We start from the raw sequence: 18,421 nt of genomic DNA, 5'->3' as shown, positions 1-18,421 counted from the left end.
CCAGATGTTATTATAAGCGTGAGCAGCTAGCTACATGTTAGGTGACGTATCTTTTGTATTGTCGTCGCAAAGTTCATTCTGTCAGACTACAATCTAAACGAGATATATCTGAGAGGAAATTTTTTTTTGTGTTGCAGAAACTAATAACAATGTATTAAAACTAAAAATTTTTGAAGCCAGTTGTGACATGACGCCTTATGAAAAACAGTCAATTAACGATATTTCCATAGCGACCAGTCAACAATTCTAACATTAGCAATATCGGTCTCAGAAAATTACAAAAACAATAAACACCTAAAAAAACTTTTTAGAAAGTTTCGGTATTATGCAAAAAATAATTATTTCGTTGATATTCATTCTTGAATCAAATCTATGAATCAATTCCACTAGACTCGTTTACTATAATAATGTCAAAAGAAAGGCTTCCAGGTCTATGACCTTCTTTGGCTTTGACTTCTGATGTAAGTTTAATATCAATTAAGAAAGAAAATAATCAATAAATATGAACAATAAATAAAATGCTTTGAATTTGTCAATAAATAATATTATAAACAAAAAGATTTTCTCATCATACAATACGCAATTGTAGATAATTTATAAAGATACATTCGAATATTGTTAGTTATATTTGACATTATATTTGATGTAGAGGGTTAAACATCTTCCCGATGATGTAGTGCGAACATTTAGAGAGCGTATTGCCTTTGTGGTCTCAAATTAACAGTCTTCATTTGCAAAATAGCCTTCAAACTATTTCAAAATGGGACTTTAGCCCTTTAAAGGGCCTTTTTTTTCTAGTCATATTATGTTAAAATATTTTTAGGCTTGAAATTAGAATAAGAAAAGGGATTCATTTTGCTTATTAGATCAATTTAATTTGATTAATTAATTAATTTGGTTAATTAATAATTAAGTATGAAATAAAGACACATCATTTTGTGTGAAATAAAGAACTAAAGCATCTAAGTTTCTTTCTTTCTAAAAAAATTTGTCAGAACTTATGCCAACCTACATAAATTCATACAAAGATTGATAAATTTGGTGGGAAGCATACTTCCCACGGCCCTAGAAAGGGTTAATATAAGTGAGATTAAGATATGAATATCTCAATAACGAATGAACATGAATTTATATCAAAACTTTTTTTAAATGGAACAAACGTAGATTCTTCTTTAATTAACTAGAGTAATTTTTCATAATATGCTGTATTTTTTCTAGCCAAAATTATAATTTCTAATAAAATTCGATTTAACGATTATCTGTTATTTGCTTTCAAAGACATTAAAACAGGACATGAAAAACAGCGACACAAGTTCGATTAATTCAGGAATGCATTCTAGGATTCTAAAGATGTAATTCTAGACAATTACAAAACATCCTACACTTCATAAATACTTTGTATAGGTCTCAATCATAATTTACTCAGGGCAATAAAATAATTAAAAACTATAGTGCGTGCTACAAACAATGTCACCATAGCAATATACAAACCAATAAATATAACAAAGTCAATGTATGAAGTCACAGTCACATGACAAATTATACATGCCATAATAATTTAAATTTCATCGGAAAAAAATGAAATTTATATTTAAAAAATATGCAAAAATATGCATGGCAACTAAATTAATATAATTAAAATGATTAAATGATAATATATTTTAAATTTTAAAATGGTGCAAGAACCATTTTTTTGCAGAAGTATTTTTGAAAATTAACGTGGGAAACTTTAAAAATTTCGCTACAGTTTTAATTAAAAATTATATTTCAAAAAAATCTCTTGATTGTGCATATTTCTACTCTACAAAGTATATTTGCGTCAGATTTTATAGTTCTAGGTCAAACCATCTACCGTTAGAACGCTAATACACATAAATATATATGCAAATACACAAATTCATTTCCCCTTTATTCGCAGTAGAAATAGAGATTCATTAAATTTATACTGTATATATTTAATGTCGTATTTAAAAAAAACTATGGGATTAAATGCATTATATTTGCTATTATAAAAATCTTCATAAATAAGTAAAATGCATTGGTTCATTAGAATATTAATTTCTATTAATTGCTAACTTCGGTCTATCATCGTAGCTTTAGTATATCACAAATAAATAAAATTCAGTATATTTATACTTCATATTAAACAGAGCAATTATAATTATTAAAAAATAAAAACCTTAAGAAGTAAGTTAATATTAAATAAATATAAATCAGCACATAAAAATACAATAATTTTTGAGTGAAATAGAAAATGCATACAAAAATTCTTCATACCCTGCTCAAATGCTTCAGAAAAGGCTTACACTCTTTTTTAATGAAAATTAATGCAACTAAATTTGATCATGAATCTGCAAGCGTCCAAACGTCTTCATCGCTGCATCTAGAATGACCCTGAAGCCTAGGCAAATGCGTTAAAACTAGGTTTTAGCATTTTCATTAAGATTTCCTCTTCGCTAGTACGTCATTTCTGGGTTACAGCTAAAGCAGCGAGCTTTGAATAAGTGAATTTGAAGGTCAAACTTCTTTTGCCGCAAGGTTCAACACTTAAAATAGATTTTTTTGTTTTAATTGTTGCTTATAGAATTGAGGATCAAAAATGACTTCTCTTTTTAAATTCTGGAATGGTAACACTCCTTAAATTACCTTTCTAATGAAAATATAGAATTTAATTAATTTATTTATTAGTTCTACTCTATGATGAATGCATTTTATAAGTGTAAAAATATTTTATGAACTTAAAGACTTGGAAAGAAAGATTTTTTCTAGTAAAATTATTTTCATATAAATTTTATATAGATTTTTATTTCTAAAAACTTTTTTAAAAAATGCTCATCATTTGCAAGATGTAATAAGAGCAGAACGCTCGATAAAGATATGACATTCCTGCTTGACTTTTAAATTCTAGTAAACGATTTGTAAGCAAAAAAATATTTGCTGGCCATCCTTGGAGTGGCGTACCGACAAGGGTAGGAGTCCAAGAAGAGCATGTCGCATACATGTAGCATGTATATTTTGGTTGCCAATCCTATGAAGCGTCATGCAGACAACATATTAATGCGATTATGCCAGCGTTTAAAGTTAAATACGAGGGACCTAAAAAAATAATACCATATACTGGACGCCCTTTAACCTATCTAAGTAATGATGACTTGTAGCAGCATTGCTTACCAAGGATAAATGCCACCCGGACGATTTTATTAAAGAATCATATTATACTCGATTTGAGAGAAGTGTCACGAAGTGCTTGAACTCAGGGTTCTTAACCTCCGTATATAGAAGGTGAATAGGGTAAAGGGCAAGTGATGAGATTCCTCAGTAAGATGTTGTGCAAGAGAAATTGTGGACTTATTTAAAATATGAATATTATACCCTGGGAGAGATTTACTTTAGCTATGCCACTGAATTCTCGGAATGCAGAATTATTTCATTAGGTCCAATTTGACTTACATCGCAGTCAATTTGACTCAGCCTAGTTTGAAAGACAAACTGTCTAATTGAAAATTACAACTCTACAAGGATGGATCTTGGCCCATCCTTAACTTCCTCAAGATTTTTAAATAGCACAGAAAACATTAGAGGATTTTCCACTATTTCAGCAATAACGATATCTCATTTGAAGTGGAAGTTGGAGTCAAAATGACTTCACATTCCCATTCTATGCTTAGGCAGTTACTCTTCTGATGGGGTCTTTCAGAAACACACGTTCACCCCTTTTAAATAATTTATCAAATCATATATTTAATTTGAGTAAATATCCTCTAATTTGTCCGTAGTTTCTGATTTTAAAAATTGTATTCACAACTTCATTTAAACATTTAAATGTGAATAATAGCATTTACAATGGTTTTCAAGTAATTTGCAAGTTATCAAAACATACTGCTAAACGCGCATAGAACTTGATACTTCAAATGATAATCATTCTGTGGATAGTAAACCGTATATAAAAAAACCTAATTTACAAAACTGAAAACGGATATAGCTGTAAATTCTTGAATTTGTATATTCTAAATTATTTAATGAAGGTCCTGCAACAGACATTAATAAAGCCCTATTATTTGAAAAACATTAATAGCAATAATTTGCTATAAAAATTTAAATAGATAGCCATATCCTTCTTGGTACCGAAAAAGACTATACCTATTTATTTTAAAAATCTAAATGTTATACTTTTTCTTTTTTAAAGCCTTTTCAAGCAAAGAATGAAATTATGATTCATTTTTCAAAATCCCAAAACTTTTTATCCGTAACTCTTGACCGCCACCCCTATCCCAAAAATAAAACGAAGGTTAAACGACCCTCGACGCAGACACTTGACGCAAAAAAACAAACAACTTGCTATGTCTAGAACTCTCCCAGACATCCATTAACAACTAAATCCTGGCTGCTTTCGAGGAGAATAATTTAATCCAAGTTTGACAAGCAATCCAAAAGCAAATCCAAAATTCAATTCCTAATAGAATAGAAATGCTGATGACAGAAAAAAATGCTGAAAACAGATATTCATTCGTAGCATCCCAAGGAGAACTTTCCCTCCCGTGGGAACGGCGGGAGCATGTATCGATTTGGAAGAGGGATGCTCGAACCCAGGAAGATACGTTCGATTTCCACCCCCGCTCAAGCACGTCCTTGGGATCCTCTTCGCTTCCACCACTCTTCCGTGTATCGCCCGCAGCGAGTGAAGCCATTGGGTTGTTATGACAACCAACAACCGTGGAATTAGCTATTGCCAAACGCCCGATGTTGTTTTTCAGAAAGTCAACAAAGGGTGGTATTTGGGCATTGTTAAACGTCAGAAGTGTAAAGAGTTTATAGGGATTCCGTTTAATTACCCGACGGCTAGTGTGGTGGCGGTTTCTATGGTGCCGCCTAGACTTCAAAAAGGAGTTTTCTTTCCTTTTTTTTTTTTTTTTTTTTTTGAAAGCGCGTTGATGTTGAACGGGAAAGTGCGTTCGAAGCGAATTGTTTTTTTTTTTTTTTTTTTAATTTTCTGCGCTATTTTTTGTATATATATATATATTGAAATATCGACTGAACATTCGTAATGGGTAGTCGATAAAAGAAAAAAATAATACGAGGGAAAAGTTATGAAACGAGTGTTTATTTTTTTCGGTTCGGAGATTCGAATGTGAATGATTTTCGAAATTCTTCATTGAAACACGAAAATTATTCCTTCGTTTTGTTCTTCTCAATAAATTAAATTGAATGGCAAGATCCGTTTTCATATTCATTAAATTTTTATTAAACAAGAAAAAAATTTTAAGAATAGAAAAACTGAATCACCTCAAACAGTCTTAATTTTTACTTTCTCGGTTACGAAGTATAAAATATTGTGTAACTATCAAAAAATTCAAACTCAAGATTTTGATGAATCTCCACGTTTTAGAATTCCCTGAATTCGAAAAATACATTTTTGGAAATACAAAGATAACTCACCTAGTTAACCTACAGTTTATTTAGATACTTAGTGCTTAGTTTTTTTGTTTTTTTTTTCAGTTTTAGAAATGTCTAACAAAAAATGCCCGTATCTTATAATTATAAACGAGCAATTCTTGTATATAAATGAGCAATTCTTGTATATAAACGAGCAATTCTTATCTATAAATGAGCAATTCTTGTATATAAACGAGCAATTCTTGTATATAAATAAATTTGTTTATTTCGTGCATCTCCGAAATGGTTCCAACGATTTGGATCAAATTTTATATTTAGATAAAGTTTTGCTTTTTAAGTTTGTCAATACAGACGTTTTTCCTGAAAAAAAGAATGCGATTTTACACAAAACGATTTTTTTTTTAAATATGTGTCTACACAGAACTTGTCTAGGCTTATCAGCAATGGTATCGTGGTTAAGGCTTCGGGCTCCCATGCGTATTTTTTAAGTTCGATCCCGCGTTCGCAGTTCAATTAGATTTCTTTTTAAACGGGCCATAAGAATAGGATTTTGTTTACAATTTTACAAAAAGAAAAAAAAACTACCGAGAAAAACTTGATCTTTCAAGTACTTATATAAATAATATGCTTATATAAATAATATACAGAAATGAAACAAGCTTTCTCACTTCAGCAGATTAGTCAAATCAGACCTTTAATTTGGCATGGTTACTTAAAAACAATGCATTTTCAATGGTAAATCTACAATTCCAAATGCTTTACATAGGTATTGTAATCATGCATTCTTAACAGATTTCTAGATAATAATTCAAATAAATTACTAAGAATTAATTAATTAATTAATTCTAAACACAAGTAAGGATATTATGCACTTCCTACTTACAGCATATATGAAGCCAAAAAACGTTCACTACAACTTTGCACCTTTTGCCAATTAAGGGGCTAATTTATAGATCACTCATATAATCTGAGCATTACCTGGTTTCAAAACTTTAGCTGCATCTTATCTTATTTCTAGATAGATAAGTATCTCTCCGTTAAAATACTCATACTATTTAAAATGTCTTTTGCCAGTAATTTTTAATTCCATCTCCTTGTATGATTATGAAGATATTTGCTATTTAAAGGTCAGTATTCATTTAGGTGCAATTATGCAATTAGCAATGAAGATATTTGCTATTTAAAGGTCAGTATTCATTTAGGTGCAATTATGCAATTTTCAATGAAGATATATGCTATTTAAAGGCCAGTATTCATTTATGTGCAATTATGCAATTTGCAATGAAGATATTTGCTATTTAAAGGTCAGTATTCATTTAGGTGAAATTATGCAATTAGCAATGAAGATATTTGCTATTTAAAGGTCAGTATTCATTTAGGTGCAATTATGCAATTTGCAATGAAGATATTTGCTATTTAAAGGCCAGTATTCATTTATGTGCAATTATTCAATCATTTCCAAAACATAAATGTTTTCTAAAAAAAATTACAAAAAAAATATTATATTGCTGCATTTTTCGAAAATTATTTGTTGCATTCTAAATAGCTTTTTGTGCAAGGAATAATAATTGGTTCTGTTTTATGTGGTAAATTATACCTATTTAGTAACAATTAACAGATCCCCAGTACTTAACAACATTCAAAGATATTTATTAACGAACAGTTTTATTAGATGTATATTATTATTTTAGGCTGACTGTAAGTATTAAAACAAACTTGTTTTATAAGTTTTAAATTTTGTATATTATATAAAAAAAATCTTTGAAATCTAATTAATTGCAATTGATGCTAAAATTCATATATTTCATACTGAGCAAAAAAAAAATATTTATAACAATGTTTGAGAAAAATAAAAAATAACTTTTTATTTTGGAAATGTCGAAAATAATTTCCTTCCCAATAAATTATACATTTCTTTAAAAGTATATCTACATAATTAAATTTCCATAACACAATGCTGTTTAGTAATAGTAAACTTGACTATTCAAAACAATTCAATGAATCAATCCACAAAAGAAACATAAAATTCTAAAATAAATGCCATTAGACAGCCACAACAGAAGAATTTTCTACAGAGGGATTTATATCTCGAAAAGAAATAAAGTATGTCACACAAATAATATATCTCACGGAATTCTAGACAAAAACTTGAGTCAATATTGAATTTTACTCGATCTTCAAACATATAGATGCAGAGCTTATAAAATAAATATTACGAAACAATCTTATCAATAAAGCTTCAAGGTTGCGTATTTACTGTTCTTTAAAAAAAGGTTCTTTCTTTCAAACAATGGATAATTTATAATTGTAGGCAAGTTAAAGCTATCTAAAAACGATATCGTACAATTGCAGTAATAATATTTGGTTCCTTTGGAAATAAACCGACACTAAAAAGAACTGCGTCAACTTTAGGAGTAAAAATGAATGAGGTTAATATTTAATTACATATCACGAATTTTATCATTACCCAAAAAAGAAAAATCTCCACTTACACAAAAAAAGATAAGTTCATAACTTTTAAGGATTGTGAGGAAACTTCCACTGGAAAATAGTTTTTGTTTATTATCCTTTCAGTTATTGACTTTAAAAAAATGTAATAAATAATACTGTTAAAATATGCGCGTTTTATTTTTAATTCAAGATATGGCATAGAAAGTATGAATTTAATATTTTGATGTTTTCAAAAAATATATTTTCCTCATTCTAATTTTCCTTATATTATAGGTATGCTTTAACCCTTTATTTACCGAATTATGTTGCCATCAATTTTTCAATTTCATTTTTGCACTAGTAGTTAAGTTTTCTTGCAGAATAATCCCAGGGAACCCACGAAAAATATTTTAATTAATAGAAATATCTTAATTAATTTAATTATTAATTACATATTTTTAATTCCTACTTTTAGCTTATATTAACTTCTTGCTATTTGGGTTACATTCTCCGTGTTCTTTAGAATACATCAGCAAAAATTGTCATATTACGAAGACATAAGCCAGATTGAAAGGTACTTTTAAGTACTGTCAGTAAATAAAGGGTTAAAAAAGCGAGTGTTTTCGTAATATTATTTACTACTAGCCTTTGATATAATGGTTGTGTTAAATTTCAATCAAATCCCTCATGTATAAATTAAAAGACATTATATACTTCTGGGTCACATTCCATTATATCATAGCGCTATTAAGCAAACAAATGTCTTAGATTTCTGCCTTTTTACTGCAAATTGTCTTACATGGCATTGGAACTTCACTTTCTAATTCCGCAAGTGATTAGTGTTTTTCTTAAGCAGAATATTTTAATAATAAAAGAAATTTGCGCGATTAAATATTTGACGAAACAATGAAAATAAAATTAAACAAATAATATTGCTCAAATATGCGTGTTTTTTTAAATTTAAGATATGATACAGAAAGTATGAATTTTATGTTTTGGCATTTTCAAAAAATATTTTTTCGTCATTCAAATTTTCCTTATATTATAGGCATGCTTTGAAAAAAAAAGATTTTTTTTCGTTATATTATTTACTACTAGCCTTTCGTATAATGGTTATGTTTAATTTCAGTCAAATCCTAAATCCATAAGTTAAAAGACATTATACTTATTCTGCTCATAGTACACATGACCATTCTTGAATCATATTACATTATATCATAGTGTTGTTAAACAAGCAAATATCCTAATTTTCTGAACATACAAACACACAAATATATATTCTTCTCCTTTTTTTATTATTACATATAAATTGGATGTCGAATACAAAAACTCTACTTTTCTATGGTCTTTAATCAGCTGACTTCTAATAGATTTATCGGATTAAAATAACCGTTAAGAACCGTTAAGATGATATCCAGAACAGACATAATTCCTAAATCGGATATAGTTAAGCGTCTCTTCTAGATTCTACGCCTCATCAACAAGTTGTGTTATCATTGTTACACCAGGAAACTTTCAGTTGAGATTCAGCTAGGGAAGCTTTAAAGCAGCTCAAAGACTGATAGTTGTTTCAATCCTGGGATGAAAAACCAAGATACATGATGATTCCATTAAGGAGGGAGTATGAAAAATCCCTTTCTTCAACATATATGCTATTTACAATTTTCCAGGCAGTTGCAGAACATTAAAGTTGGGTATCCCGTCTTCTGTTCAAGGAGTAATTTTTAAAGAGATTCTGGTGTTCTTGTTGATTACTTTGGTTTTTTTCGGTAGGAAAATATGGGAAGTGCGTTCAGCCAACTTTGCTGGGAAAAGGGGTGGGGGAGTGAAATATTATATAACTTTGGTTTCGTAGGTATAGTTAAAAGTAGAGTATTTTGCTTATTTCACTCGTTTCCAGTAATGTCACAGCCTTTAAATTAATATATATTAAGTAGTAGTATCTTACATATATTATTTATGAAATTGAAGTTATTATATTAAATAGATGATTTTATATTAATTTTTTTATATAAAATCACGCTGCGTAAACTGCGTAAGCCTTTCGTGACGCTCTGTTTCGGAGCTTTCGGTCCTGTGAGAGCGCTTAATTTTTTACGCGATGGTCTTGAAGGGATTAAATTCTATATATCAAACTGACTATACATCCGAATCAAATGGACCCACAACAAGAAAGGTTCAATAGGTCATCCCAGTGATAGTCTGAAGAATAGTTTGTTAACTAATTGGTCGAACATTCTCCAGACGCAACAGATAACTAATAACAAAATTTAAATAATATAACTTAAATGAGCAATTCTTGCATATATGAAAATTTATTTCGTATATCTAGGAAGCAGGCTTTGGCATTTTTCTCATGTTCGATCCCGCATTTGTAGTTCAATTAAATTTCGCTTGTAACTCTAAACGAGCTATAGGATATTATTTACAATTTTACAAAAAAAAAAAAAAATGCCGAATAAAGCTTGGGTTTTCAGGTACTGTTTTATCATATGAGTATAAAAATAAATTAAAGTGTTCTTGTTATATCTCATGTTTATATAATGTAAACATTCAAAATGAACTAACTTTAGAATAGGAGTCATTTCTTGTTTCCAGGGAAGGATCACAATACAGACACTTCTATCCCAAAATTAACTGTCGCGCCATGCTCATGTTGATACTTTTCTAATTTTCATATAAGTAATTAGCGCAGTAATGGTTCCTAATTGTAGAGGTATTGTAATTTATATTTACATTGCGCCAGATGCCTTTCGAAACTTCTTAATTTTTTTTTCTTTTTTAAGTAATTTTTACTCATTATTTAGCCAATATAAAATAATAAGAATAAGATTATAATAATAATAAGAATAAGATTATTCACTTGATGCAGCAAGTTAAAGAAATACTTAATTTAATATGTCAGAGTTATGTATATTTAAAAATAAAATATCAAGGCAAATGTTTTCCAAACTCTGACTGGATGAATGCATTTTGTTCCAACACGCAAGTAGCGGTAGAAAAAGGTATCTTTTTAAAACTATTTTCCATGCGAAGAGTGAGATTTATTTATTTTTTCTGGCATGAATATATCTTTTTTTCCCCTTCTTACAGAAAATACTAAAATGAATTTATAAGATTGGTGATGGATTTTATATTTATAATGCTTTGGAAATATTGAGAACAGATATACAATAATTCTTCTAGGGAAGACAAGCTTGCTCATGAATTTATCAACCACTTAAGAAAAAAAAATAATAATTTAAAGATATCGGTCTTTTTTTTTAAAAAAAAAAAAAGGCAAGTAATGCACAAGAGTTATCGACGCGTTTGGTTCTCAGTTTTAACTCTGTAAACTACCATTCTGTGTTAGATAATAAAATGAAATTCGCAATTTATATTCAGTTTTTTATCTAGATACAAATATAATAACTTGAAAAATCTTGCGAGATTTGTGAAAAATCATGCAAATTCTGCAGTATCAGGTAGATTGAACATATTCATATTCAAAATAATTACAAGACACTGACAAATTATTTTATAGGAAATGCTATTATATAATCCATTTGAAATTATAGTTCTAGCTCTTGCATAGTTCTTACACATGAAATGCTTCAGATAAGGCGAACGAAATTCAAAATTCCAATCATATTTTTTCTTACATCGTGTCTCAAAGTTCAACACATCCTCTGCTGACGTCATTCAGACGTATGCTGTGTGATGACATGTTCTTCTATGAGTTTGCAAGGATCAGCGACACTAGCATTCATCTAATTAAGGCGAGTGACACAAATTCGACACTTAAGAATATTACATAAGAATTTGGAATATCAGAAAAAATCTACGGTAATTGCCAGCAGTTAATAGTTTCGAGATCATCAATGTCATTTCTAAAAATAAGATCAGAGCTCTAGAATGCATCAGGAATCAATATATTTTTTAATGTTTCTTTTAAACAAAAATTCAGAAAATGATGGATGCCCAAAAGAACGAAACTAAAGCATTCAAAGATTGAGGTAAGTGAAATAATATATTAGAAAGGATATGCTGAAAACTGAACTACGCATCGTATTTCCTAAACACTGAAAGAGAACCATTTGACAGGAAATTTTATCTAGTATCGGACAGTTAATATTCTTTTGATTTCTTCTGGTTTTTAAAAGAAGAATAATTTCGATTTGAATATGATCCTCAGATCAGTTTAGTATAACTAAACTGAAAAGTAACATTATAACTGTAAAGTATTTTAGTAACATTATAACTGATCTCTTATTCTCCACTAATAATAATACGATAAAGAGTTCCCGTATATGAGAAAGAACTTTATTAACAAAACTAAATTAAAATGTAGCACACAGTATATATGATTTCTCAGCACAAATTCTATTGAGCTGCAATCACAGTAATTATTATTTGAATTCTAAACCAGCGAGTGTAGTTTCCCCAAAACTTTCTTACATGCACTCTAATAAAAGTGTTAATGGTTTCTCGGCACAAATTCTACTGAGCTGCAATCACAGTAACTATTATTTGAATTCTAAACCAGCGAGTGTAGTTTCCCCAAAACTTTCTTACATGCACTCTAATAAAAGTGTTAATGGTTTCTCGGCACAAATTCTACTGAGCTGCAATCACAGTAACTATTATTTGAATTCTAAACCAGCGAGTGTAGTTTCCCAAAAACTTTCTTACATGCACTCTAATAAAAGTGTTAATGGTTTCTCGGCACAAATTCTATTGAGCTGCAATCACAGTAACTATTATTTGAATTCTAAACCAGCGAGTGTAGTTTCCCCAAAACTTTCTTACATGCACTCTAATAAAAGTGTTAATGGTTTCTCGGCACAAATTCTACTGAGCTGCAATCACAGTAATTATTATTTGAATTCTAAACCAGCGAGTGTAGTTTCCCCAAAACTTTCTTACATGCACTCTAATAAAAGTGTTAATGGTTTCTCGGCACAAATTCTACTGAGCTGCAATCACAGTAACTATTATTTGAATTCTAAACCAGCGAGTGTAGTTTCCCCAAAACTTTCTTACATGCACTCTAATAAAAGTGTTAATGGTTTCTCGGTACAAATTCTACTGAGCTGCAATCACAGTAATTATTATTTGAATTCTAAACCAGCGAGTGTAGTTTCCCCAAAACTTTCTTACATGCACTCTAATAAAAGTGTTAATGGTTTCTCGGCACAAATTCTACTGAGCTGCAATCACAGTAACTATTATTTGAATTCTAAACCAGCGAGTGTAGTTTCCCCAAAACTTTCTTACATGCACTCTAATAAAAGTGTTAATGGTTTCTCGGTACAAATTCTACTGAGCTGCAATCACAGTAATTATTATTTGAATTCTAAACCAGCGAGTGTAGTTTACCCAAAACTCTCTTACATGCACTCTAATAAAAGTGTTATCCTAAAGAACGTCTTGCATGGCACACAATAGGCGTGAAATTAGCTTTTTTAGAAAAATTATCAAGTGATGCTTGACCCCTTTTTTTGGCGATTAATCGCTGGCATGCGATTAAAAATATCCGAAAATAGAATTTAGTTTTAAACTCATCTTCCCAACCAATTGAAATAAAAATTTGACACTTGTTGTCACACAATCCCATACCTAATTTCATATATTTAAATCATTGTGTTAACATGTTTCTGAAAGTACAGATCGACAGACAGTCAACCCGTTGTAGGTTTTGTTCAAATTTTGACACTATAGATACTAAATCTGTATACCGAATCTTATCTATCTAGCTCTCTTTGTTCTGTAGTTATCATGTTAGCTTAGATTCGAACAGACGGACTTCCTCGGAACAGATTTTACTCAAAAATCTGATAGCAATCTGCACATTTGGTGTATAGACCGTATACCAAATTTCATCCGTGTAGATCAAAGCGTTTTTGAGTTATCTTTGTCACAGATAGACAGATTGACGGACATTTTCCAAAATTTAATTTTTCGAAGTCAGTGAGGTCCAAAACATAGAAGTTCATCAAAATCTCGATTTCGAATTTTTTGGTGATTGCTATATTTTTTCTACATTTTATACGAGAAAGTCAAAACAGGTGACATCTTCCGTTATAAAATTTTAACGGATATTGCATGTTTAGTCTGAAGTAGCAAACATCTTCTTTACACATAACATGTACACGAAAGGTCACTATTCACGTTCTAGAAAATGTATCCATTGGAGAAATTTTCTTTCCATTGTTTATTCTATCGGCACGTGACAGCAGTTAAGACATGATAAGCCTGGATAATCTGAAAATAACCTCTGAGTATCAAAGCGAAATTTCTACATGTACATACCACGTGTCCTGTCAATGTCGTTTCACTTGTTCCTGAATAAAGTGGGGGTGAAAAAAAACCACTTGAGTAAATACTGGTGGTAAAATGGATCTTAAATTTAAACAGTTTTATTGCCTTATGTCATAAGTAATTGAAATTGTGGATAAGTGCAATTTAATGGAATTATTAGTATTTTCCCGCCTTATCGTGATGAATATGCATAGTTAAATTAGCAGTATGCATTTAATATTCTATTTGTTTCATACCCTCTATGAATGTCAGTCTATTTCGTTTTTGAATAATGTAATAGAGAATTTACCAGTTTATGCGGTGAATAATTTTAATTACGTAAAGGTAAGACGTTCGTTTTATAGTTATTGTTTGACTTACGTTTCTATTTTATTGTAATGAATATATGTGATAAATTTAATTTGCATACGTCTTTAAAATAAATTCTTTTTACGCCGTTTCCTTTTTAAAAATGCAACCCCTTAACTTCAACAAAAGTACATCTAATTGAATTCATGAATTTTTTGGGCATTTAATTTTCCATGTGAATTTAATGATAGTAGATTTTACAGTCAGAAATACAAATTACAGTACAGTATCAGCATCTCGAATTCCATTAAGCTACGGAATTAATAAAAATCCGAAAAAGTCCAATTTCCAAATCATAAAACAGAGGTTCACGCGCTCTTTCTCTGTTGGCTTTCTCTATGATCCATGTCACTTCGAGCACAAACTTTTACCAGCGACAAGTTAATTGACTTTCTTTAGACTTTCTTATAATATTTTTAGAAGATTTTAAGACAAATCTTTGATAGAAATTAGTAATAATCAAAGACTTCAAATAAAAGCTTATTTAATTAAAAATACTCTAAATTTAGAAATGATCGCTACATTTCCAATCAACTTACATTTTACATTTATATAATTCAATTAGAAGTACGCATTTGACCCTCCATTAGTAATCAATAATCATAATCATTGATTAGACTTAGGATTACAGTGTAGTATCTTCGCCAAGTTCTTAAAACGTTCGCCAACAGCACGCCAAATATTTCCCGCCTTGAAAAGCGCTCCAAAAAGCGAAGTTTCAATCGAGAAATACTCAATGTTAGTTTCGTAGGTATGTGATCGAAACTTTGGGAATTGCAACACTTGGCGAATTGTCATTCTAAAAATAAATATACCATACTGTATAAATTAAATACAGTGATTAACAAAAGGTAAACATATTTTTTTTTCTTTTATCTTGTTTCTATTATTTAGCATTTTAAAATCGCTTAAATTTGTCATTGCACTTATAAAAATTAATATTCTGTTGTTACAGCCTCAAATCTGGTGATTAATTATTACTTAATTTTTTTTTAATTTTTATCAAAATAGACACAATTAAAGCATTATAGAAAATGAAAGACAATTTTTAAAAATCTAAGATGGCGATTCTAATATTGTTTGTTTATTTTATATATAGTCAAATCCATGAGCTAAGGATTTATAACCAAGGGAAGGTGCGGATTTGTAAGATCGAAGTCACATAAATAGAACCTAAGAAATACCTGAAATAAAATCTGATTTAATTCGACAGCATTGCCTTTTTGCAAGACATCCAGGTGAAAATATCCCAAGAGTTTCACTTGGCGAAAAACTAAGAAACAGCCAGCTAACTGCAGGGATTAATATATTGCTGAAGGGTAGAGCTGTCTAACGGCTTTTCATTAAAATTCATGGCATTGTTCCTTCTGCGCTAGACCACCGGCGAATCAAAATTGTGTCTAGGTTCCACAAATTTCAATTGCAAAATAAATATTATTCATTTAAAATGAAAGAAAATTTTCAGAATTTTTAAGCTGAGAATAGGTATTTATTTCATGGGTGGTTTTATAATAAGCAGCATCACGAAGCAATTTACATAGTATTCAATTTGAATAATTTATAAACTTTATTTCTCTCTTTAAAAGTATATGTATTTGTCTAATATCAAGCAAAATGTCACAACTTAATAAAAAAAATTCAGGTCTATAATTTAAATAAATAATAATATCACTAGTACTACTACGTGGGAAAATATTGCTATAAAACAAATTCACATAGAACCAATTAAGAATACGAAACGTACAGTACGTCTTACTTGAAATAAATATATAGACGGCAGATAAATTTGTAATAATTTTGATTTACGTATGAAAGAATTTCAAGAACAAAAAGGGGGGGGGGAATGATTGGTCAATAATAGCAATTCAAGACAACAAAAATAAAACTCCTAGGAATATCATTACGCCTTGCAGATATTATCTTGATTCCCCCCAGAATACGAATTTAAATATATTTAAATCTTATATTAAAATTTAATTTTTAACATACGCAATCGATAAATTTGTAATAATTTTGATTTACATATGAAAGAATTACAAGAACTAAAAGGAGGAAAAATGATTGGCCAATAATAGCAATTCAAGACGACAACAAAAATAAAACTCCTAGGAATATCATTACGCCTTGCAGATATTATCGTGATTCCCCCCCAGAATACGAATTTAAATATATTTAAATATTATATTACAATTTAATTTTCAACATACGCAATCGAAATTCCACACTTAAAATGGAAATTATTCTATTTAATGGAATTCTTTCTACAAGATTAAGATGCATATTAGGCTACTTATGCTGATGTAGTTATTTACAATTTGTTGAGTCCTATCAACTTGAGTTCTCACTATTTAAAATTTTTTCGAAAGTAAAATAAGACAAGATATTTAAAAATAATAATAATAAATAGAGAATTAAATCAGGTAAACAATTTCTCTCCAATATTTCTTTAAGATAAATCCTCATTATGCATCAAAGTATTTTTTTTTTCGGAATAAAGATCAGAACAATGAAATTCCACATAAGGGAGAAAAGAAAAAATATTGTGTCAGAAAAGTTTGGATTAAAAAAAAAACTTACCCACAAGTCAAACCTCAATCGATATATTCTCATCTTAACGGCGAAGTGAGAGTTAAGCGGCTACAATTTCTCGGACCTCTAACAGGGTCAACGGTCTTCAAGTAGCAAGCGAATAGCAAATAGATAAGTGCTGATAAGGTTTCACATGTTAAAATTTTCGAGGTCGCTGCTCTCATCTATATTCAGGGCCATTTAGAAAAATAAGGTCCTAATTTGCTGAATGAAAAGTAATTAATAACACACCATAGTTAAATTTATTTTTCCTTTATAAAATAACTAGCCGCCTTTGGCGACCAGCCGGTTCACCAATCTTAATGCTCGTTAAAATTTTAATAATTAAATATTTTATGTAATTCCTACTTTAATAGCTTCTTCATCAAATATTTTAAAGCTTCAAATTTTGATAGTCATGTAATTCACTCATAATAATATAAAGTCCTTCAGCCATAACATAATATGTATCTCTCTCATTTTCTGTTAGTTCCGGTAGAATTTATACTTAAAATTAAAATGGAAATGACTAAACTGCAATTAATATAATAATATTTTTTACTGAAACAAAGCATTTTTTTAATAATATGATTACTGATAATAGAGTCACTGAGCGTTTAAACTTTATGGGCACTAAAGAATATCTTTCTTAAGTTATGTAATATCTCAAGAATTTGTCAACAAAATTTTCTCAGATTCATCATGAACAGATCGATTCATTAACAATGTTTCATTTTAAATGCATCAAACACTAAGAAAATAAAATGAATCATTTAAAATAATCGGTCTAAAACAGGTTTAAAAAACGATGTACTTAAAACTATAAGCAGATACAAAAAAATATATAACTAACATAAATACAATTTAATTACAAAATCATGCAACTAACCTAAAAATAATTGAAATCATTGAAAACAGGTTAAAAAAACCTACTTAAAAAAAGATGCACTTAAAACTATAAGCATATACAAAAAAAATATATAACTAACATAAATACAATTTAATTACAAAAGCATGCAACTAACCTAAAAATAATTTAAATAATTGAAAACAGGTTAAAAAAATCTACTTAAAAAACGATGTACTTAAAACTATAAGCATATACAAAAAATATATAACTAACATAAATACAATTTACTTACAAAAGCATGCAACTAACCTAAAAATAATTTAAATCATACGTTCATAATGGTTGTCATGACAACAATCAGAACAATGCGCATGCGTGAATTTTCTTCGCCAGCTCCGGTAACGCAAATGCGTGAATTTTTCTACTCCAGTTGGGGTAACGCTATGCAGATTATACATTTTTAATTTCCTTTATTCTCTGTTATTTTAATTCAAAAGTACTTCAGAATGAATCTGAAACATGGATTAATTA

The 18,421-nt window shown here is 29.4% G+C and overlaps 1 protein-coding gene across 5 annotated transcripts in view; it reads right to left on the bottom strand.

Moving 5' to 3' along the window:
- LOC129981013 (ceramide phosphoethanolamine synthase-like) overlaps positions 1-18,421 on the bottom strand; it is a 130,482-nt gene that overhangs the window by 86,470 nt on the left and 25,591 nt on the right. Inside the window, exon 1 of one of the 5 annotated variants that reach the window (XM_056091607.1) lies at positions 2,278-2,299. The exons of the other annotated variants lie outside the window; for them this stretch is intronic. The gene's annotated coding sequence lies outside the window, so the exon portion shown is untranslated. Of the gene's footprint in view, positions 1-2,277; positions 2,300-18,421 lie in introns of those variants that run through there. 5 annotated transcript variants of the gene reach the window in all.

The sequence above is a fragment of the Argiope bruennichi genome, chromosome 8 (genome assembly GCF_947563725.1).
Source record: "Argiope bruennichi chromosome 8, qqArgBrue1.1, whole genome shotgun sequence".
Lineage (NCBI taxonomy): Eukaryota > Metazoa > Arthropoda > Arachnida > Araneae > Araneidae > Argiope > Argiope bruennichi.
The sequence above is the reverse complement of the archived record's forward strand: the minus strand, read 5'-3'. Positions and strand labels throughout refer to the sequence as shown.